The following is a 23,260-nucleotide window of genomic DNA, read 5'->3' on the forward strand; positions in this document are numbered from 1 at the left end:
AGCCTCGCCTCAGAATCTCCGCTACAATATCATTCTACAGTATTTGCATATTTCCCAGCAGTCTTTGCACTACAATAAAAAATGACATTTTAACTGTTCAGTGAGGCTTGTTATGTGAACCAAATAGATTTATTGTCATCAATATATTGAAATATTTAGGTAACTGGTATGTGGCATTTTTTTTGTTTTTTGTTGCTCAACAACATAGTAGGCCCGTCTTTCAGTATCTAATAGCATGAGGTCTTTCACAATGGTTTGTGTTGAACAACACGATTGACTAAAGACAAATCCTGTGTTTAACTATAGGGTCCTGTGTGTAGATAACTGGGGGACCATGCAAAATTGATCTTGTGGGCCCCCCATAGCCGCGGGCCCCAGTGCACGAGCGCCGCCAGTACGTCCGCCACTGCGGGTAAGCTATGAGGTCATGTCTTCATTCCTCTGTCATCTCTCTTTTCTTCTCCCTCTTTCCCATAAACAAACAAAATCAATAGACACACACACACTCAATCTGACACTAAGACAATAATCACACCAACATGTACAGTGTTGTATGTACGGCTAAGGCAGATAGATAAGACAACCCCTTACAGGCAACATTACACACACACACACACACACACACACACTCACACATATACCAAAACACACTGAGGAGGAAGAGGAAAACACCTCCCTCTGCTACTGTCTGCACACCACCACTACCATATAAATCCATCAAACTCAGATCAACATCTCTGACTTGTTAAAGCACCATTTGTCAGCTGCTCCGGGAGTGACTGTGTGACTCCGCTACTAATTGCCACTGGTGCTAAATTTAGTAGAAGAGATGTCGAGTCCTTTTGATCAGAAGGCTCCGAATCTCCAAAATCATACTCAGCCTCGCAGGCAAGTTTACCCGCCTCGCCACTCTCCCCATCTGTCTGTCACTGGGGAATAGGTGAACTATTCCATATGTCAGACTTGTCAATCACCCACGGAAACACGGGAACTCTTTTTTTTTTTTCTTCTTCTACCCGAGCTGGGTAGATAGAGCTCCTCTGTCTGAGAATTATTCTTCTTGGGTTCTGGGTGTTTGTTTATTTTTCAATGTCATCATGGGTGGTTCGGAACCTCAAGACAAGAATATTAATCAAAACATTCTCGGAGAGAGGAATTTTAATTGTTGGATTAATCAATCATTGTAAATGAGACAGGTCTGTCGTCGCTCTGTGGGGAGACAGAGTCTGCCAGAGTTATTCAGGATATAATCACAGGATTTAATATTTTGATACAATTATGATATTGTATTTCAAACCCTGCTTTTCCTGAAGTACCTGGATCAGATATCTAAACAAATCATGCTGTTAGTTGGATATTTCACAGGTTGGTCTGACCAAACTTCACTTTAGTTTGCTCTTTGCAATCCATACCAAAACACTGAATCCCTTTAACACATTACAGAATGCTGGTCTAAAGCAGTGAAAAATAGCCCTGCACTGGAAGACTTTTTCACAGCTCCATAAGGAAGCTAGGCGATAAGAAAATGAATTGCTTTTTATGAGTACACTACTGTAAGGTACCCTTGCTGTAGGTAGGCTACACTTCACACTCACTGAAAATATACCATTAACCAGCACTACAAATATAGATAGAGTCACCACGTTCAATCGCTCTCTATCTGCACTGTTGCTTGGCTGAGCACTAGCACCGGGATGCCTTTGGAAGTCTTGGTGAGTGACAAGAAGAACAACTAGAGGAGAGGTGGCTGTGCTGTGGGTGAGTGATGCAGATGGGGCTAAGGAGACTGGGCCTGTAACTTGTACAATACAGTAGCACTGTGTGTGTGTGTGTGTGTGTGTGTGTGTGTGTGTGTGTGTGTGTGTGTGTGTGTGTGTGTGTGTGTGTGTGTGTGTGTGTGTGTGTGTGTGTGTGTGTGTGTGTGTGTGTGTGTGTGTGTGTTCAGTGCAATCATGGTTATGGTGGGTCAGGTGCCAACTTCATCTCCAGTAAAGGCCTACTCCGTACCTTGGAAACTAATAAATAATCTACTTTGATCTGTGTAAGTGACGTGATGTTCTACTGGAGGCTCTTATGGTAATTAATACATTTGTCATAATCCGGCCGAATGGCTAAATAAAGGGACTGTGGAGAGATTGATCTCATTGGCAAGAACGTTTTTAAAAGACAGAAATCATACTAAAAGCATCATCTAAACAAGACATATAAAGGCCAAGGTTGCTTGGTGAATATACACTCTCCTTTAATGGGAGCCGGCTCGTACACTGCAGTTCTTTCTCTTTTTCCCCCATGAGTTCATTCTTACAGCTGAACGTTGGTATCTGTTATTGACTCTGGTAATACCTTCTGTTTCCATTCTAAGAGACAGAGCAAACAAGGACCCGATGCAGATATGAGACTAACTGTCAAAACAACCGAGTTGCAAGAGATACATTTTCACCTCAAAGGAAGATCATTAGCTGTTACTCATACTTGGAGTCATTAAGCACATTTGAATATTGATATTCATTATATTTGTGAAGTCACGGACCTTTATAAACAGATTATCACTACTATAATAGCCTCATAACATGGCTGATGGTCTTTTCCCATTGACCCCAGGCTGTTCGTTACTATCTGAAAGTAAGACGTGTATAACGGTGATTTCTGAAAATACAGTGGCAGCCAAAAGCAGAAGAAATATGGACAAACTGAAAGACAATTCAACCAAACCATTTGACATATCAATCATTCAAATTCTAATACACTCCAATGCAGATGATGATAGTACCTGACACTATGTAGTCAAATCATGGCGCTATAATGCAAAATATGCAGCAAACTAGCATCAAAATCAAATGCTAATGAGGAATATTCTTTACATACAGTCCTTCCTGATTCATCACATAATCCCACATACTTCCTGGTCTGAGGTGACCACTGCCATCCCAGAGAACTGTTAGCTAACTGTCAGCATCTTCTCTCGGCATGCTGCATCTCGTTAGCACCCTTGTCTAATTCATTAGTATGAAACCAGGGCCAATCTGCTGGGAGAAATAAGGTCTGTGTCCCAAATGGCACCTTATTCCCTATATAGTGCACTACTTTTGACCAGGGTCCATAGGGGTCTGATCAAAAGTAGTGCACTATGTAGGGAATAGGGTATCATTTGGAACACAACCATGAAAAAAGAGCCAGCATCTATATACTGCTTGTCAACAACTACCCAGAGCTCTGGAGAATCACATCTTCACAGTTTCATAGAGAGGAGAGAAGAGGAGAGAAGAGGAGAGCAGACACCTGACATCTAGCCAAGATCATATCGCATATCAGATGAAGAAACAGAGAAAGCTGTAATGAAATCACAAGCGTGTCATCCTCCCGTAGAGTCGACACAGGGGACTTCACAGCTAATGGTGCGGAGATAAAATGATGAGCGTCGAGAATATCTTTGTTTTTTGTTTTGCTGTGTGTCTGATACAATCCTATGGAACAATGTAAATTGATCTAAGTGCATGTTATGATCTGCATACCTTGAAAGTTGAGGGGACAGTACATTTACGATAGATCTCCTGATCAGCAGTACTAGGAATCCCTGTATTGCTTTTACAGTGTCATGTTGAGAACTCCAACTGAAGGACCGTATTTCTACTCCATATTGTTTTAAACTTTAGGCTTCTACAGAACAACAAAGATTCAGTCAGTTCTCCTGATACATTCATAAACATCCCTGTATGAGACTCAGTAGATAGCATCGCTGACTGGAGGCAATCCCTACTGTATCTAATGCAATTAGTGGTGTCCACTGTTCAGACAGAAGTCTGCAGGACATGGACCAAATGATTGGGTATCCATCATCACATGTAGAGAATGGCTGCCAGATCACAGGGAGGGGTCGGCTTTGAATCTACACTGTGTGTGTGTGTGTGTCTTTCTGTCTCAAACACACACACACACACACACACACACACACACACACACACACACACACACACACACACACACACACACACACACACACACACACAGTCCAAGAACCTCTGCATCAACCTTGCTGTTGGCTACAAACCCCCTGCTCTGGCATCGGTTCATGTGATGCACCAGGGTGCTGGCCTGCTCCTCTCCCCTCCTCGTGTAAGAGCTGCACTTAACCTCCCCTGAACCCCTGACCCGCTCCCCAGGACGCCACTGACACATTACAGACATGCCCTCTTCACAGAAAAACACACACATACACACACACACACACACACACACACACACACAGGGACACACACACAGGGACACAGAGCAGCACAAACAGAACCCAGAAATCCCAGCTGACACTGTGTATACAGTCAGTGCCTGTATAGTGAGTCATAGCAACACACGGAGGGGAACCAATGAGCTATGAAACATGCACGGCGAGCCACGGCCTCTGGAACATATACAAACATGAGTCTGATTACTCTCTGTGGTTGGAAGTGAATTTGGGCGGAGAATTTGAATGACTTCATAGCCTTGTTCGAAAGAAAAAAAGAGAGAGAGAGAGAGAGAGCGAGAGGGGGGGGGGAGAGCGAGAGAGAGAGAGAGAGAGAGAGAGAGAGAGAGAGAGAGAGAGAGAGAGAGAGATTAATGTAGGTTACCACTGTTACTGGTTCTGTGATGTTTTAGACTGGTAGCTAGCTGAACCAACTGTTTTAGACTGGTAGCTAGCTGAACCAGCTGTTTTGGACTGGTTTCTGACTATCACATATCTATTGTGTGGAAATTTGAAAAATCTACCTGTGGAAATGTTCCGTGTACACCAGATGGAGTCCTATCATGGATGTTTTATTAATTTAGAACAGCCACCCTATAATGATATGTCTATGGATATTCCCGTCTGTCTCTATAGCATCAGCTTTAACCCAGAGAGGGCTTGACACATATTGACACAGATTATCACTGACTGTCACCAGGCAGTAACTGACAGTATTCTGCCTCAGCCCGGGTGTAGAAGACATTAGATAAAATAACACTGAGGATGGAGCCCTTTCCCACTCAGTCTCATAAGAACCAGGCTCTAACTCAAAGTGAAAGAAACAGTGTCCCAGTGCTGTGTCTTATCTTTACATCATGTTGTTTGGCTACCCGTGAACTCCCCTCTGGATCGCATGGCAGAGGGAGGGAGGAGAGGGAGACATGGGTAATGTGTTACCGTGACCCAGGACCTATAGGTTCTAATGACTAGCAGAGGGAGAAATGGGTAATGTGTTACTGTGACCCAGTACCCAGGAGCTATAGGGTCTAGTGACTAGCAGAGGGAGACATGGGTAATGTGTTGCTGTGACCCAGTACCCAGGAGCTATAGGGTCTAGTGACTAGCAGAGGGAGAGCCGTGCCTAGACCCAGTCAGAACTCCGCTGCCTCATCACCTCAACACGGCACGGTCAGACAGAACAAAATACCACTGCATACTCCTCAAACGGGCTCGCATTACTCCCCCTTACGGACTGTGGTGTCTGCGAATGCTCTCCAACGCAATGGGACTTCTGTTGTGGAAGGATATGGTGGGGAAAGTGAAGGGAAAGAGGAAATTCTCCCCCTAATTACTCATTTGTCCCTGTTTCTTTTCATCTGCGCTGCCCTACTTTATCATAGCATCTCAGACCTGGATCCCCCTCCAAAATCAGCTACATTCATCTGCTTCATTGTGATGGATGGGTAGCTGCCATTCACATCCCGCTCTGCTTCTGGGTCTGAACGAGGAAACTCCAACCCCCCCGTCCCTTCCCCGCCCCCCTCCTCTACCCTTCAGCAGAGCAGGCTTTGAGCTACGTACATTCAACAGCAGACATGGGTTGGAATACTATTTGAAATGGTTTCAAATACTTTATCTGTGCTTGATTGAGCTTGTCTGACTCAATAGACCAATATAAAAGTCCCATAACTGCAAACCCCGCCCAACTGGCACATCAGGTAGGCTGAAGTATTCAGCCAACACTCAAAGTATTTGAAAGATTTCATATGTTATTTGAATCCAGATCTGTTCAACAGTGCTGTGTTGCTGCTCTGCTCTGTGCAGGAGGCACAATCTACAGTCATTACTTAGCCTTCTGTCCCACAGCTCTCCCTGAGGTGGAACCCAGCGGGGTTCATCTGTCTGTCATACACAAGGTATCATTTGGTAATTTGTATGTCAGTATTTAGACTTGAACTATTTTCACAGAACAGCTCTAATGGTGTCCATCTTGATATGGACACTTTTTTGGTACCTTTTTCTTTCCATTGTGTGGCTCTGTGCTATTAGTAGAAATGTCTATGCTGACAGTACCGAATACTATGTTAGAGTACAGCCTATTTATGTTCTGTAATATCAAATTATCTAATGATTGGGTATCCATTAATTATGCGCCTCCTTTAAATTATATACTGTATCTGTTGCTTTTTACCTTCTCTAACGTTCCTCATTTTGAATAATATGCCACAAATAATATTGTTTCCTCTAATGAAATCACACCATTTGGAGTGTCTCGTATGAACAGAAGACATGGTTATTCTAAAATAAACACATCTGTAGGGAAGATTCTCCTCAAGCCAGGTGTGAAATAATGTTTCATTAAAAGTGAAAAATACCTGATTTATAAAGAACTAATTGAAAGCTACATGTGCAGTTAATGACAGAGTAGGAGACGGGAGGAAGGAGAGAGCAACCTGTGAAAATTGCAACCACACACCAAAGCTTTGTTTTGACACGAGGAAGGGAGGGAAGAGGGAGATCACACATTCTCTTACTGCTGTGCACCCAGTTTTCATTCTGATGATGTGTGATTGCAGAGTGAAAATCTTGCTCGAGTTGTCTGGCAATGTTTTCATTGAACAGATTACATCAACGTCATTGGTCAACAGTCATTTTCAAGAAAGTTTGACGTGAGTGCTTATATTGTGTGGAGTAACTGAGTAGGCGGGTGTACGTTACACAGAACCCAGGGTATGTCATTACATAATGGGGTCAATGTTACTACATTAGAACAACTGCCTGAATTACACCGCAACAGGCTAGCAATTACAGTACATGTAACTACAAAGTACTTACCATTTCTTCACCCCACCTTTTGCAATTACTTAGACCTGAAGAAATGGTGGTAGATACTATAAAACTAATTCTACTTACATATCTGGTTACGAGGTAATTACATGAGTTATTCCCCCATGGTTACAGCGTAATAATACCACAGTAATGTAAAGTGGTCTTCCCGGGACTACTTTCTGTGCACATCACTGACTCCACTCTAGCCGACATATAATATTCATGACTGTGAGTTTCTTCATATCCATCTCCATGAGATAAAAAATACAGGCACCATTTCATAACAAAACACCATGTTATAGGATATATCCCAAATGGCACCCTGTTCCCTATATAGTGAACTACTTTTGACCATAGTCCTATGGGCCCTGGTCAAAAGTAGTGCACTATAAAGGGAACAGGGTGCCATTTGGGATGGAGCCATACAGTATGTCTGAATAGTAGCTATCCCAGGGATCCACTCAGCTATTCTAATTCATGCCCAATACCCACATATTTAAATGGGAGGACGCCGGCAATAAAGCCGAGAGTGCGTTTTGCTGAGAGCAATTTGGGATCCAAACAATATGTGAGTTTTTTCCTCATTGTATCTGTAATGCTACTGTTTGCACGTTACTACACAGAATATGAGATTTATTGGAGTATTTTATTTTTTTGAGTCATTTAGTAGACGCTCTTATCCAGAGCAACTTACAGGAGCAATTAGGGTTAAGTGCCTTGCTCAAGGGCACATCGACAGATTTTTCACCTACTCGGCTCGGGAACCAGCAACCTTTCGATTACTGGCACAACGGTCTTAACCACTAAGCTACCTGCCGTATGGAGTATTGATTGGATTGTGGGCTTACTAATACACGGTGGTGTAAAGTACTTAAGTAAAAATACTGAAGTCCTTTAATGAAGTCAAATGACCTAGTGGCCTCATGGGTGGAACGTTATTCATATTTTTCATAATTTCATAATTAATCAACTTTTTTTATTTTTTTACTGCTGAAAATCCAGTGTTTCTATGTCAAATGGTTTTGTTATAGTTCAGTCTTCTGTGATGTATATAAAGTGTAATATTGGAATGCAAACTCAAAATATCTGACTTGGTACAGGTGTCTTCTTCTTTTTAAGACCATACCATGTGTGTGAGGTGTATACTTTTGTTTCAAAGTGGATTTGTTTAAGGCTACCAAGAAACACTCTGTGTGACCCTGATTTATCCCACTGCAGTAAAAGGTTAAAGTACTACTTAAGTATTTTTTTGCGGGTATCTATACTTTACTACTTATATTTTTTGACTAATTTTACTTTTACTTGTAAATGTACTTTTTACTCCATACATTTTCCCTGACACCCAAAAGTACTTGTTACATGTTGAATGCTTAGCAGGACAGGAAAATGGTCCAATTCACGCACTTATCAAAATAATATCCCTGGTCATCCCTAATGCCTCTGATCAGGCGGACTCACTAAACACATACAGTGAGGGAAAAAAGTATTTGATCCCCTGCTGATTTTGTATGTTTGCCCATTGACAAAGACATGATCAGTCTATAATTTTTAATGGTAGGCGTATTTGAACAGTGAGAGACAGAATAACAACAAAAAAATCCAGAAAAACACATGTCAAAAATGTAATAAATTAATTTGCATTTTAATGAGGGAAATAAGCATTTGACCCCCTCACAATCAGAAATATTTCTGGCTCCCAGGTGTCTTTTATACAGGTAACGAGCTGAGATTAGGAGCACACTCTTAAAGGGAGGGCTCCTAATCTCAGTTTGTTACCTGTATAAAAGAAACCTGTCCACAGAAGCAATCAATCAATCAGATTCCAAACTCTCCACCATGGCCAAGACCAAAGAGCTCTCCAAGGATGTCAGGGACAAGATTGTAGACCTACACAAGGCTGGAATGGGCTACAAGACCATCGCCAAGCAGCTTGGTGAGAAGGTGACAACAGTTGGTGCGATTATTCGCAAATGGAAGAAACACAAAATAACTGTCAATCTCCTTCGGCCTGGGGCTCCATGCAAGATCTCACCTCGTGGAGTTGCAATGATCATGAGAACAGTGAGGAATCAGCCCAGAACTACACGGGAGGATCTTGTCAATGATCTCAAGACAGCTGAGACCATAGTCACCAAGAAAACAATTGGTAACACACTACGCCGTGAAGGACTGAAATCCTGCAGTGCCCGCAAGGTCCCCCTGCTCAAGAAAGCACATATACAGGCCCGTCTGAAGTTTGCCAATGAACATCTGAATGATTCAGAGGAGAACTGGGTGAAAGTGTTGTGGTCAGATGAGACCAAAATGGAGCTCTTTGGCATCAACTCAACTCGCCGTGTTTGGAGGAGGAGGAATGCTGCCTATGACCCCAAGAACACCATCCCCACCGTCAAACATGGAGGTGGAAACATCACGCTTTGGGGGTGTTTTTCTGTTAAGGGGACAGGACAACTTCACCGCATCAAAGGGACGATGGACGGGGCCATGTACCATCAAATCTTGGGTGAGAACCTCCTTCCCTCAGCCAGGGCATTGAAAATAGGTCGTGGATGGGTATTCCAGCATGACAATGACCCAAAACACACGGCCAAGGCAACAAAGGAGTAGCTCAAGAAGAAGCACATTAAGGTCCTGGAGTGGCCTAGCCAGTCTCCAGACCTTAATCCCATAGAAAATCTGTGGAGGGAGCTGAAGGTTCGAGTTGCCAAACGTCAGCCTCGAAACCTTAATGACTTGGAGAAGATCTGCAAAGAGGAGTGGGACAAAATCCCTCCTGAGATGTGTGCAAACCTGGTGGCCAACTACAAGAAATGTCTGACCTCTGTGATTGCCAACAAGGGTTTTGCCTCCAAGTACTTGTCACGATCGTCGTAAGAAGAAGCGGACCAAGGCGCAGCGTGAGAAGCGTACATCTTTATTACTTGTACACACAACGAACCAAAACAATAAACGATACGTGAAGTCCTAGGTTAAATACACAAACCTTCCGGAACAAGATCCCACAAAACAAAAGTGCCAACAGACTGCCTAAGTATGGTTTCCCAATCAGAGACAACAAGCAACAGCTGCCTCTGATTGGGAACCACCCTGGCCAACATAGAAATACGTGAACTAGAACACCCATAGACAACTAAACATAACAAGTCCACACCCTGGCTCAACATTTAAGAGTCCCCAGAGCCAGGGCGTGACAGTACCCCCCCCAAAGGCACGGACTGCGACCGCGCCAACCAAACACAACAGGGGAGGGGCCGGGTGGGCATTCCGCCTCGGAGGCGGATCCGGCTCCGGGCGTGACCACCACTCTCTCGCTACCCCCCCGTAGCGCCCCTGGTCTGGTCCCGCTGGCCGGAGCTGGACTGGACACCGGTGGAGCGGATTGCTCTGGCTCCGGCGTGGAGCAGCTGACCGGTGCCGGACCAGGCACAGGTGGAACAGGCACGGACCGTGCCGGACTGACAACGCGCACCACTGGCTTGGTGCGGGGAGCGGGAACGGGCCGGACCGGGCTGACGATGCGCACCACTGGCTTGCTGCGGGGAGCAGGAACGGGCCGGACCGGGCTGACGACGCGCACCACTGGCTTGGTGCGGGGAGCAGGACGGCCCGGGCCGGGCTGGCGACGCGCACCACAGGCTTGGTGCGGGGAGCAGGAACAGGACAGACCGGGCTGGCGACGCGCACCATAGGCTTGGTGCGGGGAGCAGGAACAGGCCGGACCGGGCTGGCGACGCGCACCACTGGCTTGGTGCGGGGAGCAGGAACAGGCCGGACCGGGCTGACGACGCGCACCACTGGCTTGGTGCGGGGAGCAGGAACAGGCCGGACCGGGCTGACGACGCGCACCACTGGCTTGGTGCGGGGAGCAGGACGGGCCGGGCCGGGCTAGCGACGCGCACCACAGGCTTGGTGCGGGGAGCAGGAACAGGACGGACCGGGCTGGCGACGCGCACCATAGGCTTGGTGCGGGGAGCAGGAACAGGCCGGACCGGGCTGGCGACGCGCACCACTGGCTTGGTGCGGGGAGCAGGAACAGGCCGGACCGGGCTGACGACGCGCACCACTGGCTTGGTGCGGGGAGCAGGAACAGGCCGGACCGGGCTGGCGACGCGCACCACTGGCTTAGTGCGGGGAGCAGGAACAGGCCGGACCGGGCTGGCGACGCGCACCACTGGCTTGGTGCGGGGAGCAGGAACAGGCCGGACCGGACTGGGAACACACACCACTGGCCTTGTGCGGGAATCAGGAACGGGCCGGACCGGACTGGTAACACACCCCAGTACCTCTCGCTGTGCCTCTACACTACCCTTCTCCCTCGTGACCAGTGGCCCCCGTAACCTGGCGGCCTCCTCTGCTAACCTTCCGAACCACTCTATCGCGGCCTCCCGCTGCCTCGCCGTCCACGGTGTGAGCCCCCCCCTAAAAATGTATTGGGCTTGTCTCTCCCCCGTGCTCAAGGCCTCCATCCCTCTTGCCAGACTCGCACTCATCTCCTCCCAAGTCCATCCTCTCTCCTCGTCACGCTGCTTGATCCAGTCGAGGTGGGATCTTCTGTCAGTGATGTGCTGATGTGGATGCGGTGGTTGAGTCAATCGCAGGACACAGAGGATCAGTCAAGGCGACTTTACTATACTCGTAAATAGACACAAAAGAAACGGCCTCAAACACAGGAGGCAAACAAAATACGCGCAGTGCGTAAAACACTATACAAAGACAAGGCACCGAACCTACAACACACGACATGTAGAACAATAACACACAACTACAAAACATAAAACAGGGAAACTTATAGGTGACATAATCATGACAGAATGCGAAACAGGTGCACTAAACTAGACATGACAAAACAAACATCGAAAACATCAAACGGTGGCAGCTAGTACTCCGGGGACGACGAACGCCGAAGCCTGCCCGAAAAAGGGGAGGAGCAGCCTCGGCGGTATTCGTGACAGTACTAAGTCATGTTTTGCAGAGGGGTCAAATACTTATTTCCCTCATTAAAATGCAAATCAATTTATTACATTTTTGACATGCATTTTTCTGGATTTTTTTGTTGTTATTCTGTCTCTCACTGTTCAAATAAACCTACCATTAAAATTATAGACTGATCATGTCTTTGTCAGTGGGCAAACAGGGGATCAAATACTTTTTTCCCTCACTGTATGCTTCGTTGGTAAATTATGTCTGAGTGTTGGAGTGTGGCCCTGGTTATCCGTAAATACATTTAAAAAAAGAAACATTTACTTTTGATACTTAAGTATATTTAAAACCAAATACTTTTAGACTTTTTCTCAAGTAGTATTTTACTGGGTGACTTTCACTGTTACTTGAGTCATTTTCTATTAAGGTATCTTTACTTTACTCAAGTATGACAATTTAGTACTTTTTCCACCACTGATGTTCATGCATGTGTCTGCTAACCCGTTAGATCTAGTAGCTATGTTGACTATGACATTATCTAATATGGTAACAACGATGTAGGCTGTGTGTAGCGGTTATTTATTTAGATGTTTTATTGAACCTTTATTTTACTAGGCAAGTGAGTTAACAACAAATTCTTATTTACAATGATGACCTACCTAGAGGCAAAAGGCCTCCTGCGGGGAAGGGGACTGTGATTCAAAATAAAAGTGCAGGACAAAACACACATCACGACAAGAGAGAAACCACAACACTACATCAAGAGAGACCTAAGACAACAACACAGCATGGCAGCAACACATGACAACACAGCATGGTAGCAACATAACATGACAACAACACGGTAACAACACAACATGGCAGCAGCACAACATGTTAGCAGCACAAACATGGTACAAACATTTTTAGGCACAGACAACACAAAGGGCAAAAATGTAGAGACAGCAATACATCACGCGAAGCAGCCACAAGTTTCAGGAAGAGTGTCCATGATTGACTGAAGAGATGGAGATAAAACTGTCTAGTTTGAGTGTTTTTTGCAGCTCGTTCCAGTTGCTACCTGTAGCGAACTGAAATGAAGAGCGACCCAGGGATGTGTGTGCTTTGGGGACCTTTAACAGAATGTGACTGGCAGAACAGGTGTTGTATGTGGAGGAGGAGGGTTGCAGTAGGTATCTCAGATAGGGGGAAGTGAGGCCTAAGAGGGTTTTATAAATAAGCATCAACCAGTGGGTCTCGCGTCGGGTATACAGAGATGGCCAGTTTACAGGGGAGTATAGAGAGCAGTGATGTGTCCTATAAGGAGCATTGGTGGCAAATCTGATGGCCAAATGGTAAAGAACATCTAGCCGCTCGAGAGCACCCTTACCTGCCGATCTATAAATTATGTGTCCGGAATCTAGCATGGGTAGGATGGTCATCTGAATCAGGGTTAGTTTGGCAGCTGAGGTGAAAAAGGAGCGATTACGATAGAGGAAACCAAGTCTAGATTTAACCTTAGCCTGCAGCTTGGAAATGTGCTGAGAGAAGGACAGTGTACCGTCTAGCCATACTCCCAAGTACTTGCATGATGTGACTACCTCAAGCTCTAAACCCTCAGAGGTAGTAATCACACCGTTGGGGAGAGGGGCATTCTTCTTACCGAACCACATGACCTTTGTTTTGGACGTGTTAAGGGCAGAGAAAGCTTGTTGGTCACTAAGAAAGCTTTGTTGCAATGGGAACCTTCCCAGAGAGGAGAGACAGGTTAAAAAGGTCAGAGATATGCTTGGCGATGATAGGGGCTGCAACCTTAAAGAAGAAAGTTTATGTTATGAAGGTTTGGCTTGGAGAGGTTTTTCCTCCTGGTCACAGACAGCTGTTGTGTTGTGCACTGACGTCCACAAGCGAAGGGAACAGGTGAGAAGAGGAGAGCGCGTAGATGTGAGAAGGAATTATACAACGAGCAAACTGATGATGCTGTATGTGGCTTCTATGAAAGTGAACTGTGTGTGCGGGTGATGCAAAACGTTTCTTAAAAGGGAATGGAACAACCTGAATTTGTCCAATCGAAACTTTTGTTTTAGACTAATGTTTGGACTAATGATTACACCCCAGATCAGCTAGATGAAGGCAAGAGTGTGCAAGGTGGTATTGAATGTGTAACTGTCTGTCACCCTGATTACTCCAATTTGTCTCTCGACCTGTGCACCTACGTTATAAACTATGATTTGTAGACTAGGTTGTAGCAAGCTCATGATGGGTATAGGGCAGATATCGAGTGTCATGTAGTAGCCTAAACCTATCAATGTTACATTGAGCTGGGTGAATGGAATATGAATGACAATCATCCAATATGCTGTAATAAAAAATAAATACAAATCGTCCTCCCTCATCTTAAACGGCACTGACTGCCACTGGTATAGAGAAAGCATAACTTGAACACAGTGAAGTCCAATGGCAGGTACCACAGTGCGCTGTAGAGTCCTGATAGTGAACTGCAGTGCACTCTCTATGAGTTCGCTACAGGGCCAGACAGAGAGAGGGCAGCGAGAGGAGAGAGAGAGTGCCTGCTATCTTCCATCTCCCTTGGCATTCAGGCTGAATGTGAAACCCACCTGAGTCAGTCAGTCAGGGGAGAGACGGAGAGAGAGGGCCCGGCCCGACAGTCTAACTCTTGAGTCAGTGAGTCAGGGGAGAGACGGCGAGAGAGGGCCCGGCCCGACAGTTTTGTTCCTCTTCCCCTCTCCCTTCCACATTCACAAGATATGCAATACCTCCGCCGCTCCAACCTGTCGGGACGAAGGACAATAAAAAGCAATCATTCTCACTTCACGGGCGCAATTACTGTACCGCTAAGGTCCCCCTCCACCCCCCTACCCCCTCCACTCTTCTAGTCTCCCCACCACACAGAGAAAGAGAGTGGGAAAGAGACAGAGAGAGATAAAGAGACAGAGAAAGAGAGACACAGAGAAAGAGTGGGAGAGAGAGAGAGGGAAAAAGACAGAGAGAGATAAAGAGACAGAGAGAGAGAGAGAGAGAGAGAGAGAGTGGTACACGGCCCCTAGTGAAAGCCCTCCACTTTACCTCCTCTGCTGTTGGCTCGTCTCTTTTCCATTTTCTCCTGGCGATGATCCACAGAACACTGAACACGCCACCCCAATGCATGCTGGGTTAATGTGACGGCGTGCTGGTAAACACTTCCTGTCCCGTGGTTGGGGCCATTTGAGGCTCGCCGCGGCGTGGTGACCAAAACGCTAAGCAACGCTTGACAGAGCATCCACATAAAAAGACCCACTGGCAATCCTGTTGTTTAGTTTTTTTGTATTTTAACTTGGATCATTCTCTTTCGTTTTATCCCACTTCTTAGACAGAATAACTTGTAACAAAGTAATATATGACTTTGCTAAGTAATTGATTGATTCATATGTTGTGTGATAATTGCAACAGTATGTTGTTTATCACCACTTTGTTGATGTCCACTTTGATCATTTTCAATCCTTCAAAACATGCATCCCCATAGGCTATGACTGTTTCCCAAGCAGGCCTGTTTTATGTGAGCTTCCCTGCCTGTTCTGTGGGTCATTAAGATTGAACAGATACCTTCTCTCCGTCTGTCATTATTAATGACAGGCCCCAGCTCTACTAAAGACGTGTCCACTTTTAATTATCACAGCCCATGTCTTTTAAATATCAAATTCCTCCCTCTAAACACTCTCTCTCTCTCTCTCTCTCTCTCTCTCTCTCTCTCTCTCTCTCTCTCTCTCTCTCTCTCTCTCTCTCTCTCTCTCTCGCTCTCTTTCTCTCTCTTTCTCTCTCCAGTCTCGTCTGTCACTGTAAATGTCATCACTTTATTCCTCCGTTGGCGACCGTGACAGGCCCCACTTTCAGCCCGGCTTTCTCTCCCTCCATCCTTTCTTCCACTACAAAGATCCCCTCTTTTTTTAATCCTTCGCTGCTGTATCCGCTTTCTACACGTGGCACATGATTGCCCGGGTAAAGGTATTTTCTGTTTCAATCTTACATTTTCCCAAGGGGGAACAAAAGGGACAAGCATTCTGCAGCTGGTTTCACTGAGGAAATTGTTCAGAATTGCCTCATTCCTCGGCAGATTAGCAAATGCATACAATCCCCTTCTAAATGCTATTGTGCTCCACAATCTGGGCATTATACTTTGTCTTTAGCACTTAGAGAGAACCCCTAACCAATTAAAGTAATACAGGCTTCCAATACCTGCTCCCAATTAAATCGGGGCGGTATTACCTGCCTTGATAGAGCGGGCCATGGATCCCTAACACTTACTAGCATTCATTAGGTCTATTCATGGTGAAGGAGCTGATGACAAGAATTCAAGGCTCTCCCCTCCCTCCCTTTCCCCCGCTCCCTCTCCATCCTCCTTTCTCTCTGTCACTCTCTCTCATGACCAGAGATGCCCGCCCCTCACTCCAAGGACTCAGTAGAATTGGCCGGGGAATAGAGGGGAAGGATTGTCAGCTGGTGACACTTTTTATATCCTTTTCTCTTTTCTTGGACATTTCTTCCCGCCTGCCCTCGGCTTTGTCTCACAGGTAGCCAGGTTTTTCACAGCTCATTGTGCCTTTTTTAAACCATTGGTCCATGCAGCTTGCTTGGCACCCTTTTAAAGCCCAGGACCCACAAAGAGAAGCCTTGTTCAGGCCACTGACTCGATTGACAAATTCACAGTGTTAAAAGTCTACAAAAGACCGAGTTTGGTGTCGCTGGAGGGGAAGCCGTCAATCTGGCAATACGGCCGTCCTAACCTCAGAAACCACTACTTCTCCGTTTTACCAGTTCAGAAAATAGTCTATCTATCTATTGTTGGATGTATACCTCAGTTAAGGAGACAGTGGAGAGGACCATTTTATTCCTCTGATTTGTCTGTGTCACACCGCATGACACTGCTCTTAGAATTGCCCAAATAGTAGAAGTAAGAATATGTAGGTTTGACAATACAACAAACCGTCCAAATGGACACTGACATTCACCGACGTTTCTAAGCCTCAAAATACTTACAAATAGGAGAATTTTGAATATGTCCTCATACAAGAAAACAGATTTTAAACAGACCTGATATTCTGCTACAGCCTACTGTACTGTAGTCATAGTGACAGTCCATCTGACAGCAGGTCATTATACCGTACGGTGGAGGCAGGAAGGTTTTCAGTTGAAAGTGAGTGACACTGTCTGAGTCCTCTAGAGAGGAAACCCCTGGGTATCCTTACTTACTGACCGACTGACTGACTGACAGACAGACAGACAGACAGACAGACAGACAGACAGACAGACAGACAGACAGACAGACAGACAGACAGACAGACAGACAGACAGGAAAAATCACATCAACTCTCACTCCAGCCTCACAGGAGTACCACAAAACCACAATAACACCTCATTGGAAGGTCTGTGTCAGGGTTGAGTGTAGAGGTAACGTGGAATCACACGCAGGACACACAGAGATTCGAAACAGATGTCTTTAGTGAAGTCCGAAAATACAAGCCAAACACGGCAACAGGCCACAGGCGAAACATACGCACACTGGTAAGAACCAAAGTAAATGCGCACAACGTGCAGGACTCTCTCAAACAAAACGAAATACAGAGAGCACAGAACAGCGAACCAACTACAACACGTGACATCGAACAATTACACACAACACCTGACCAAACACAAGAGAACTAAATAGGACGCATAATGAACACTTAACAATGAACAGGTGTAACAAACAGACAAAACCAATCAAACATAGAAACATAGAACGGTGGCAGCTAGTACTCCGGAGACGACGACCGCCGAAGCCTGCCCGAACAAGGAGAAGGAGCAGCCTCGGCCGTGACAGTCTGCTTTCAAACGGCTTATAAATATTTTATAGATTTTTTTACATTATTCAAATCAAGTAAATATGTGTATGTATAAAGTGTGTTTTTCATGATTTGTAGAGAGTATAACACTGTACATTAAATGGTCCATTATTATATAGTTAGTTGACTATTAAATCTATTTAATGCATGTTTACAGTCGGTTGTTCAAGTCCTGCATTAAATTATTCATACATAATGATTTATATTATTTATACAGTGTAATACTATTACTGATATTACTTCTCATACTGACAATACATATGAGTAAGTGTGACTTGTAGTTTGATCATGCTAAGCAGTTTATATGCTGACCTTCCGATGTTACCAACATCACCACTAACAACAGCTTCTGTTCAAAAGAGTTCCACTTCATAGAAACATCACTGGACTCTATCTCCTGATCAGGCAACTATGTAGCAACACACACACACACACACACACACACACACACACACACACACACACACACACACACACACACACACACACACACACACAAACAAACACACATCTGACTGAAGTGGGGCTCTGCTCTGCTCTACTCTGCCTGGTGACCTTGGAAAACAGGAAAACACTAGGATCTCTCCCCTTTGATATCAACAAATCAAAGATCCAGTTCAAGGTTGTGTTGTTGTTGTTTTCCACTGTCCGTACTAATAAAACAGTGAGGTGACTGTGACTTCCATTCACACCTGATGGTATTGAAAGAGGGCATACTTGTAATTAGTCGACCACTAATTGCAGCAACTTAACGAAGGGTATTACAGTTTTTCTCCATTGGTTTGGCTCATTTCTTGAAACAGAAATTACATTCTCAAAACTCTAAGATCATTTGGCAAAACAGTCTTACAGTTCAGCACAACACTATAGCTCACTTGCAAAAGCTCATATCTCTCCTAAAACTGTTCACTCATGCTTCAAAACTAAATTCCTTTCCCATATAAGGAGTCAGTGCCACGAAAATGGCAAAGATCCTTCTCAATTGCTTTGGCTCATTTCTTGAAACAGACCGGACGTTCTCAACACTCTTGGTGCTTTAGCCAAAATAACGTGGATGGTTCGGCACAACACCATGGTTCACCTGCAAAAGCTCATACCTCTCCCAAAACAGTTCACGCATGTGTCAAAACTAAATTTCCTTCTCATTTAAACAGTCAGTGCCCCCCAAAATGCTTCGTCCCTTTGGCATTGTGTAAGCACTGCAAGTCAAAATGTTTAGATGTTTTGTCACTATGGCAGAGGACCATTGAAATATCCCTCATGTCCACCTTTCAGTCTTAGCCCAGTCCTTCATTGACAATGGTTACTGTACTGTTTTTTGTCTAGCTAATAGAATACAATTGTGTATAAAACTGAAAAAAATAAATAGGATTTTAGGGTAAGAGTAGCCTCCAAGGTTTGACATCACACATTGCACTCATACTGCCAAGGAAATTGTAACCATTATCATTCACACACATAAAGTAACTTCCATACATCAGAGTAAAAAGAAAATGTATACAGCATAATATACTGTAATATAAACACACAAACAAAAAACAATGAAAATTATATGCAGCCTACAGTGCTGTAAATAAAGCTGGAGTTTCACAACTAACAGTTCTTCACTGGTCGCTGTCCTCACCCTCCTGGCCATCCACACGCTGCTGTCTGTCTGGCCACAGATTCTCGTCCACATCACAGCGTATATTCTCCCTTGCGATGCAACGAGGGAAGAAACGGCGTGCATGTCGCAACCATCCCCTACACTGATCTCCTGTAATATCCTCACACGCAGCGTCCATTGCATGGAGCAGGGACCTCTGATCTTGAGCCCGATGCTCATACACTCTCCACCTCCAAGCGGAGAAATACTCCTCAATAGGATTGAGGAAAGGAGAGTAAGGTGGTAGGAACACCATGACCATCCTTGGATGAGTAGTGAACCAGGCCCTGATGAGCGGGCCACGGTGGAAATTCACATTGTCCCATACAATGACATATTGTGGTAGGTGAGGCCCTACGAGACCGCTCTCATTTTCAGGGATCAAATCAACATGAAGGCGGTCCAAGAAGATGAGGAGCTTCTGTGTATTGTATGGGCCAAGACTGGGGATGTGAGTGGCCACACCATTCTCCGATATGGCAGCACACATAGTTATATTGCCCCCTCGCTGGCCTGGGACATCCACCATGGCCCGGTGGCCAATAATATTACGGCCACGTCTTCGGCCCTTGGCCAGGTTGAAGCCAGCTTCATCCACAAACACGAGGATGTGATGGGTCTCGTTTCCTTCCAATGCCATTATTCTCTACAATAGCGTAAAAAAGAAAACATCAAATCAGTCATACAGAAGAGTCATACACTACAGTTACAGACAATTACATAGGAATGTTCTATGTTCTCCACAAGTTCAATATACTACTGGCCACTACTCCAGTGGTTCCAAACCTGGGGTACATGTACCCCTATGCAGAGGTACTACAGGGGGTATTTGACAGAAAGGGGAGGGGGGAAATCATCAATGACTAGACTTACTGAAATGTTACAGTAAAACCCACAGTATTAGATAGATTTACATGGGAGGCACTAATTGCAGCTCTTTGACCCCTTTTCTTATTGTATGTTATATTCTTCAAAATAAGGATTATAATGATAATTGCATCATACAGTAAGCTGCAGTTTTTAGGCGAAATGTTGAAGTCAGATAAATCAAATACTTCCATACCTGGATTACCTGGATACACAAATCAGGTAAAGTGGGTACTGAAGCCAAAAAAGTTTGGGAACCACTGCTTAATTGTAAAAATGTTATAATGATGGACAACCAGTAACTGACTTACATGTACATACTGGTACCGCAGCTCTTTCACTCTATCAGAGTTCCTCTCAAATGGTACCCTGTAAATTTGCTTCATTGTCATCTGATGCTTCTTCAATATCCGGTCTATTGTGGAGATGCTTATAGAGTTGACATTTTGGAATATGGCATTGTCTTGTAGGATTGCAGCGCGGATCTGTCTCAATGTGATGGCATTATTTGCCATCACCATGTTACAGATCTCTTGTTCTTGTTGTTCATTGAGAAGTTTTCCTCTGCCACCTGTGCAAGGTTGTCGTCCAATCCTAGATATAGAAGTCAAAGGACAACACTCCATTCGTAATGTATACCTTATGTATTCCTTACAGAATGAGTTACCTATGTAATTGTATTGTTGTTTTACTTACAGTAACTTTACCACAATTCTAATGCATCACTGCACAGTGACTGGAATACTACTGTAAACTGTATCATCAATACTGTAGAAAATAAACTATTCCATAGTTTATTTTCTCCAATGTTTTTCTTGTCATTTTTAGTATCATAACATCCCATTGAGGTAAGATATTACTGTAGGCCTATCACACACACACACTAAATGAATAGGTAAATATGTAAATAAATATATTTCTTGCTCTATGCACAGTGTCCTGTCCTATACAACATATAATTCCATCATTGACTGACTACATACCTGTTTTCCCTGCGAAAGGTTTGGATGATGGAGGAGACTGTTGAGCGAGGCACATTAGGCTGCACTCGGCGACCTGCCTCCGCCATTGTGAGGCCATGGTTGATGACATGGTCTATAATTGTGGCCCGAATTTCATCCGGGACAGCATGGTGTCTTCGTGCTCCTCGGCCTCTTCCCCCTATTCCACCACCACGCACCCTTACTCCTCCTCCTCCTCTTCTTCTTCTTCCTCTTCATCGAGCAGGCAGTTGCCCTTGTTCATTTACTTGGCCAGGTGCCTCCATGTTCAGAAATTGTACTGGTCCTGCATGGTCAAGCTCTTTACATACATGTTTGGCAGCATTCACAGTCATGGACAGCACCTGTCAGGTAACTAAACATACTGTTTGATTGGTCATCTGAGATGTGTGAAACTCCTCCTTCGTTAGTCAAGTTCTAGTTTCACCTGACTGTCAATTGCTGTAATAAATTTATCAAATGTTCCAAGGGATTCATATATGGTATTCATGGTATTATGTTCTTGACTAATTTTGACAATTGAACAGACTATTGTGCATGTGATGACTTATACAATGAAATGACGCTGACACGTTTTGGAGCGAACAACCATTAGACTGAGAATCAACAATCAGTTTAGATCAACAAGATCTATTCACTTGGAAATTGTGCTAAATGTAGGCTACCTGTACTTAATCATTTGCAAAGATGTACTGAGACATTGAGACATGTACTTAGACATTTGCAATTTGATGAAATGAATGAGAAATTCAATTCTGTTGTGAACAATTGCCAAGTGGTTTGGAGGTTTGTCCATGTAGTTTTGAGAATGTAATTTCTGTTTCAAGAAATGAGCCAAACCAATGGAGAAAAACTGTAAAAGCAGGAGGATACTTCCCTAAAAGAACCAAGAACCTCCCTCCATCTCCCCAACCTCCCCTTTCCCTCCCTCTCTCTCACCTTTCCCCTCTGTCCTGAACAATACAGGCTACTCACTGTTTAAAGTCTCTGAGAGAGATGGGAGATGGGAGATGGGAGATGCATGTGTGCAACCACTTATGAGAGACAGAGAGAGGAAAGGAACCAGGAGGAGAGATAGAGATAACGGATGGTCTAAATTCAGAGCACATGGCTCCAGTCTTAAGTGGAGCTGTACACTACCAGGGGCTACTTGTGGTCACGGTCATGCATAGCAGTCATTAGGAAAGAGGGACAGACAGGAGATGAGGGAACAGGGACGAGGATGTAGGTTGTTTACTTACAACCAGATATGATTTAGAAAAAAAATGAAGAAGAAGTTACATCAGAAGAGTGTCTTGCTGTTCTCAGTGTGTTACTGTATGTGAATATAAATGAATGATCAGTTATCCCAGTTTACAGCATGTGAGAGCTTGGATTAACGCCATGGTTATAGGGATTCTGCCATGAATATATTTACACATTTTGATGAATATTGAGGCTAATATTCAGGCTATATAAGTTTTTAAATGTCCAAAGCATACACTTACTCAGCTCAGAGGTGATCATGAACTAGCAAAAACATCTCCATAATTAGTTCTTCACTATTTTCATCTCCCACACTACTCCTCTCCTTCGTCCGCAGATGTTGGTTAGCGATTGGTTGGCATTCACCGAGGACAGTGACCCAGGCCAGGTTTTAATTAATTTCACAGACAGTAGCGTGGTGACCCTGTGAAAAAGGACGCAGCACACCCGACTAATCACCATGAACCACTGTGACATCATTTATATACCTGCCAGCCCCATAGAAAACAGGGGAACCTGGGTAGTTTACCGCCGATACAAAGCGCCAATTTATTACTATAAGCAAATGCTAACCTAGGAGTATTGCCCCCGGCAGAATTAATTGGCCCACTCCCTGTCTGTGAAGTGTCTGGCCTTGTTTAAAAAGACAGGCCGCCCCAGAGACTCTCTACACCACTGCACCAAGAGCAGCCCT

This window comes from Coregonus clupeaformis, chromosome 22 (assembly GCF_020615455.1).
Source record: "Coregonus clupeaformis isolate EN_2021a chromosome 22, ASM2061545v1, whole genome shotgun sequence".
NCBI classification, from domain to species: Eukaryota; Metazoa; Chordata; class Actinopteri; order Salmoniformes; family Salmonidae; genus Coregonus; species Coregonus clupeaformis.